The sequence below is a fragment of the Rhinopithecus roxellana genome, chromosome 4, assembly GCF_007565055.1.
Source record: "Rhinopithecus roxellana isolate Shanxi Qingling chromosome 4, ASM756505v1, whole genome shotgun sequence".
NCBI classification, from domain to species: Eukaryota; Metazoa; Chordata; class Mammalia; order Primates; family Cercopithecidae; genus Rhinopithecus; species Rhinopithecus roxellana.
This window is the reverse complement of record NC_044552.1, coordinates 106318662-106326160: the sequence shown is the minus strand read 5'-3', so window position 1 is coordinate 106326160 and position 7499 is coordinate 106318662. Positions and strand designations below refer to the sequence as shown.

General features: G+C 42.8%; 1 pseudogene; it reads left to right on the top strand.

Annotated features, from left to right (window-relative positions):
• The first annotated feature begins 842 nt into the window (after positions 1–842).
• Positions 843–995, top strand: LOC115897230 (annotated as a pseudogene).
• Positions 996–7499: the final 6504 nt, after the last annotated feature.

The window sequence follows — 7499 nt, the reverse complement described above, 5'->3', positions numbered from 1 at the left end:
CCATGGCCCCTGAAGGCAAATGGCTGGGCAGCTCTGAGCACTGGCTCTCACCCTCCTCTGCTCCAGTGTCTGCAGAGACAGGAACATCTGGAGGAGCAGGGAGGATGGTCTTTCTGTGAGCCTCGAAATAGAAATCATAAAAAGCCAGATGGCAGAGCTTTGGGCCTGGGATGAGGCAGCTGGCTGCACCAAGGTCCTGGGAAGAGTCCACAGCACAGGCCAGCCCTGCGCCCAGCCGCCACCGGCCTTCCCCAAACGTTATTGTCACCTCTGGGGAGTTGACTGTCACTGCTGAGTCTATCATCTCCCTGCTCTGGTCATGTCATGACCTTCAGAGGCAGGTAAGTTGTCAAGGGCTAAGTCACCGCCAGCCCAGGATAAGAGACTAATGTGGGACAATCACTTAGGGCCCTTGGTTGACCCCATTCTCTCTCCACCGTCCTCCTTCATGTCCTTGTCAAAACCTGCTCTCAATAAAGACAGTGTAGGAGGCGTGATCTGGGGGGAAGAAGACCTTTCTGGGGTCCACGCGCAGGAGTGAGGAGGCAGCTCTGTCTTCTCTGTCTCCATTTCCTGGGGCTAAGGTTGGAGCGCCTTGTGGGCTTCCCACCCTGCGGCATGGGACCTTCTCCCACGTCCCAGAGAACCCTCAGCAGCCCGTCATAATGACAACAAGAAGCTGGGCGCGGTGGCTCACGCCTGTAATCCCTGCACTTTGGGAGGCCGAGGTGTGTGGATCACCTGAGGTCAGGAGTTCGAGACCAGCCTGGCCAAAATAGTGAAACCTTGTTTCTACCAAAAAAAAAAAACAAAAAACAAAAAAAACAAAAAACAATAAACAGATACTTACCTGGCAGGGGAGATACCATGACCACGAAGGTGGTTTTCCCAGGGCGAGGCTTATCCATTGCACTCCGGATGTGCTGACCCCTGCGATTTCCCCAAATGTGGGAAACTCGACTGCATAATTTGTGGTAAGCAAAAGCCAAAATTGACAAATGGGATATGATTAAACTAAAGAGCTTCTGCACAGCAAAAGAAACTACCATCAGAGTGAACAGGCAACCTACAGAATGGGAGAAAATTTTTGCAATCTACTCATCTGACAAAGGGCTAATATCCAGAATCTACAAAGAACTCAAACAAATTTACAAGAAAAAAACAAACAACCCCATCAAAAAGTGGGCAAAGGATATGAACAGACATTTCTCAAAAGAAGACATTCACACAGCCAACAGACACATGAAAAAATGCTCATCATCACTGGCCATCAGAGAAATGCAAATCAAAACCACAATGAGATACCATCTCACACCAGTTAGAATGGCAATCATTAAAAAGTCAGGAAACAACAGGTGCTGGAGAGGATGTGGAGAAATAGGAACACTTTTACACTGTTGGTGGGATTGTAAACTAGTTCAACCATTATGGAAAACAGTATGGCAATTCCTCAAGGATCTAGAACTAGATGTACCATATGACCCAGCCATCCCACTACTGGGTATATACCCAAAGGATTATAAATTATTCTACTACAAAGACACATGCACACGTATGTTTATTGCAGCACTATTCACAATAGCAAAGACTTGGAATCAACCCAAATGTCCATCTGTGACAGACTGGATTAAGAAAATGTGGCACATATACACCATGGAATACTATGCAGCCATAAAAAAGGATGAGTTTGCGTCCTTTGTAGGGACATGGATGCAGCTGGAAACCATCATTCTTAGCAAACTATCATAAGAAGAGAAAACCAAACACCGCATGTTCTCACTCATAGGTGGGAACTGAACAATGAGATCACTTGGACTCGGGAAGGGGAACATCACCCACTGGGGCCTATCATGGGGAGGGGGGAGGGGGGAGGGATTGCATTGGGGAGTTATACATGATATATATGGTGAATTGATGGGTGCTGACGAGTTGATGGGTGCAGCACACCAACATGGTACAAATATACATATGTAACAAACCTGCACGTTATGCACATGTACCCTAGAACTTAAAGTATAATAAAAAAAAACAAAAAACAAAAAAAAAAAAAAACAAACTTAGCTGGGATGGTGGCAGCTGTAGTCTCAACTACTCAGGAGGCTGAGGCAGGAGGATCACTTGAACCTAAGAGCTGGAGGCTGCAGTGAACCGAGATTGCACCACTGCCCTCCAGCCTCGGTAACAGAGTGAGACTCTTGTCTCAAAACAAACAAAAAACAAACGAAAATCACACAAGAATACATGTCTTCCTTTTATTTTACACTGTATGTTACAAAAATCATATGCATTATTTCTTCTGCCAGATATTTCATCTGTCAGTTTTATCACACCTCACTTTCCATACTTACATCCTCTTAGTGGACAAATAGCATCATTTTATTCATTAATGGATCTACTTAATTTTTTCTTAAAAGTTTACAAAAACAGATGATTGAATGTTAATGGGAAAAATATGAAGTAAACACCCAAATCTTTTCCATTAATCCCCCATCTTAATCTAGCTTCACATCATGGCACTCATTCAGAGTGGCTTATAAAACTGAGAGGACACATCTTTTTTTTTTTTTAACATTATATTTGGCAAAAATGAGTTAAGAATGACTTTTTTTTTTTTTTTTTTTTTTTTTTTTGAGACGGAGTTTCGCTCTTGTTGCCCAGGCTGGAGTGCAATGGTGCAATCTCGGCTCACTACAACCTCTGCCTCCCAGGTTCAAGTGATTCTCCTGCCTCAGCCTCCTGAGTAGCTGGGATTACAGGCATGTGCCACCACGCCTGGCTAATTTTGTATTTTTAGTAGAGACGGGGTTTCTCCACGTTGGTCAGGCTGGTCTCAAATTCCTGACCTCAGGCGATCCACCCACCTTGGCCTCCCAAAGTGCTGGGATTACAGGCGTGAGTCACATTTTATATTTTTATTTTTTGTAGGAACAAGGTCTCACTATGTTGCCCAGGCTGGTCTCAAACTCCTGGCCTGAAGCCATCCTACCTCAGCTTCCCAAAGGGCTGGGATTACAGGCGTGAGCTACCACGCCCGGCCTATTGTTTACATCTTTATGTCTATGTATACCTACGCTTTCACTCCCACTTGTAAGTGCTTTTCTGTTTCTGTGATAATTTACTTAGGATAATGTTCTGCAGCTGCATCCACGTTGCTGCAAAGGGAAGCCCCATTTTCTTTATCCAGTCCTCCACTGATGGGCACCTAGGTGGATTCCACGGCTTTGCTGTTGTGGACAGTGCTGCAATCAACATGTGAGTGCAGATGTATTTTTGGTAGAATAATGTATTTTCCTTTGGGTACATACCCACGACTGGGATTGCTGGGGTGAATGGTAGTTGTAGTTTTAGTTCTTGGAAAAATCTCCAAACTGCTTCCCACTGGGGCTGAATAATTTACATTCCCACCAACAGTGTATGAGTGTTCTCTCTTCTCTGCAACATTGCCAACATCTTTTATTTTTTGACTTTTAAAGAGTAGCCAAGAATGACTGACTTGCTAGATGGTCACACAGTGTGCACACAAACAAACATTTATAAGATCGTAAATAAGGAACATTTCAGAAGCTTTGCTGAGTAAGGATAGTCATTGCAAAAAACAAGCTTCCAAAAATGGTTAACTAAAACTAGGAGGGAAAGATATTGTAATACAGACAACTTACATTTGTGTGGCATGTTGGCATTCATCAAGCCAATTTCCATGTACTGTATTATGTACTTTTCATGTTAATGGTGAAAGTACCATTAATATGCTGTGAGGTAGGTTTTAAGTCCCATTTTATGGATAAACTGAGGCTCATGGGGTGACTTGTCTGAGTCCTTCAGCTGATGGGTATTGGGTTCCAACTGTGAAGGACAGGGACCAATCCAGGGATCTCTCCAGTATACCTGTGGGCAGTGTTGGGACAGGGCTTCTTTGCTACCTGCTGCTTTGTGGCTAAGTAAGGCTGCCTTGGCCTCAGGCAGCCTAGCTGCTGATCTCAGCTCTACCTCCTACCATCTGCTGTGAGTCCTTAGGAAAGTATCTTAGCTTCTCTGAACCTCAATTTTTTCATTAGTAAAAAGGGTGCAAAGAGTATCTGGCATATTGGATCATCAAGAACACTAAATGAGCTACTGTAAATAGAGCCCCAAGTGCAGTGCTTGACAGCTTACAGCACAAAATGCTGGCAATTATCATTACATTGTTATCCAAGTAAATCATAAAACTAATTGAAGGAAGTGACTAGGGGATGCTCTGTAGCCTCTGTGACAAAAATGTTGCTCCATGAAGATATAGATTTTCAGTAATTTATTTTAATGTTTATTATTTTATTATTTATTTTGTTTTATTTTACTTTGAGACAGAGTCTCACTCTGTCACCCAGGCTAGAGTGCAGTGGCGTCATCTTGGCTCACTGCAACCTCCATCTTCCAGGTTCAAGTGATTATCCTGTCTCAGCCTCCCGAGTATCTGGGATTACAAGCATGTGCCACCACGCCTGGTTAATTTTTGTATTTTTAGTAGAGACGAGGTTTTGCCATGTTGTCCAGGCTGGTTTTGAACTCCTGACTTCAGGTGATCCTCCCACCTCGGCCTCCCAAAGTGCTGGGATTACAAATTTGAGTCACTGTGCCTGGCCTGATTTTCAGTAATTCTGAAGCACAAAGTACTCAGGCTGTTGATGATTTCACCATCAATACAAGTAAGCAGTCAGCTTCGTTAGTGGTCTGTTGTTGTGCAGATGTAGAGAATTGATAAACAGCATGGAAGGAGAAAGGTACTCTTCATCGCATGATGTGGGAACACATGTGTGTAGTGCTAGAAATACTAGTATTTAGTATTTTAGTATATTTAGTAAAATTTAGTAATTTTAGTATATAGTATTATTGAGTCAATTTTGTTCTTAGTTTCACACTTACATTCTTGGACATTTCGACATTCAAATGCCTTGTGGGGAATTTGTAACATGTCTCTAAGGTCTTGTCCAGCACTAACATTCCATGATTTCTAAAAACCACCCCAACACATTTACATAGCATCGCTGACCAACTTGCTTTGAAACGGAAAAAGTATGTTCCCATTTCATGCGGTTTTTTCCTATCCTACTACAGAAATAGTTCTCCCCCTCAAATCTCAATTCAAATGTGGGTTTGAGGCACATTTTTTTTTATTATACTTTAAGTTCTAGGGTACATGTGCATAACGTGCAGGTTTGTTACATATGTATACTTGTGCCATGTTGGTGTGCTGCACCCATCAACTCGTCAGCACCCATCAATTCGTCATTTATATCAGGTATAACTCCCAATGCAATCCCTCCCCCCTCCCCGCTCCCCATGATAGGCCCCAGTGTGTGATGTTCCCCTTCCCGAGTCCAAGTGATCTCATTGTTCAGTTCCCACCTATGAGTGAGAACATGCGGTGTTTGGTTTTCTCTTCTTGTGATAGTTTGCTAAGAATGATGGTTTCCAGCTGCATCCATGTCCCTACAAAGGATGCAAACTCATTCTTTTTTATGGCTGCATAGTATTCCATGGTGTATATGTGCCACATTTTCTTAATCCAGTCTGTCACAGATGGACATTTGGGTTGATTCCAAGTCTTTGCTATTGTGAATAGTGGCGCAATAAACATACATGTGCATGTGTCTTTATAGCAGCATGATTTATAATCCTTTGGGTATATACCCAGTAGTGGGATGGCTGGGTCATATGGTACATCTAGTTCTAGATCCTTGAGGAATTGCCATACTGTTTTCCATAATGGTTGAACTAGTTTACAATCCCACCAACAGTGTAAAAGTGTTCCTATTTCTCCACATCCTCTCCAGCACCTGTTGTTTCCTGACTTTTTAATGATTGCCATTCTAACTGGTGTGAGATGGTATCTCATTGTGGTTTTGATTTGCATTTCTCTGATGGCCAGTGATGATGAGCATTTTTTCATGTGTCTGTTGGCTGTATGAATGTCTTCTTTTGAGAAATGTCTGTTCATATCCTTTGCCCACTTTTTGATGGGGTTGTTTTTTTCTTGTAAATTTGTTTGAGTTCTTTGTAGATTCTGGATATTAGCCCTTTGTCAGATGAGTAGATTGCAAAAATTTTCTCCCATTCTGTAGGTTGCCTGTTCACTCTGATGGTAGTTTCTTTTGCTGTGCAGAAGCTCTTTAGTTTAATCACATCCCATTTGTCAATTTTGGCTTTTGCTGCCGTTGCTTTTGGTGTTTTAGACATGAAGTCCTTGCCCATGCCTATGTCCTGAATGGTACTACCTAGGTTTCTTCTAGGGTTTTTATGGTATTAGGTCTAACATTTAAGTCTCTAATCCATCTTGAATTAATTTTCGTATAAGGAGTAAGGAAAGGATCCAGTTTCAGCTTTCTACTTATGGCTAGCCAATTTTCCCAGCACCATTTATTAAATAGGGAATCCTTTCCCCATTTCTTGTTTCTCTCAGGTTTGTCAAAGATCAGATGGCTGTAGATGTGTGGTATTATTTCTGAGGACTCTGTTCTGTTCCATTGGTCTATATTTCTGTTTTGGTACCAGTACCATGCTGTTTTGGTTACTGTAGCCTTGTAGTATAGTTTGAAGTCAGGTAGCGTGATGCCTCCAGCTTTGTTCTTTTGACTTAGGATTGTCTTGGCAATGTGGGCTCTTTTTTGGTTCCATATGAACTTTAAAGCCGTTTTTTCCAGTTCTGTGAAGAAACTCATTGGTAGCTTGATGGGGATAGCATTGAATCTATAAATAACCTTGGGCAGTATGGCCATTTTCACGATATTGATTCTTCCTATCCATGAGCATGGTATGTTCTTCCATTTGTTAGTGTCCTCTTTTATTTCACTGAGCAGTGGTTTGTAGTTCTCCTTGAAGAGGTCCTTGACATCCCTTGTAAGCTGGATTCCTAGGTATTTTATTCTCTTTGAAGCAATTGTGAAAGTCTCAGGATACAAAATCAATGTGCAAAAATCACAAGCATTCTTATACACCAGTAACAGACAAACAGAGAGTCAAATCATGAATGAGGCATGATTTTTAAAGAGCTTCAAACATTGCCGTGGTGTTGGCAAGGATGCCGGGAGGGAGCCCTCCAGAACATAGGACTCCACTCCTTTAACCTCTGCAAGGCGGGAGGAAAAGCACAATCGAAATTCTCTGGAGGGGAAGGCATTGGTCTGCTTCAGCTAACTGAGAAAGGAGCTGAGCAACTGTAATCTGCTTCGGTCCTGAATCCTTTTTTCTCTTTACACAGAGTGGCTAGAAACAGACTACCCAATACAACTAACTGGTGGTGTCCCTTCAGACCCGGGGACGCATGTCAGAACCAGAACCGACCAGTAGGTGGCGCCGTTGTAACACAACAAACATTGACCTGGCTTGGCGACTATTCTGAACCCGCTCGCGGTGGAACTGCCACTGGTTCTCTCCCGTGTCATGGGGTTCCCACAGGCCTAGCAGCTCGGAGCCCCAGGTCAGCAGCCAGTGAACAGCTGAGGATGATGATGATAAAATACAGG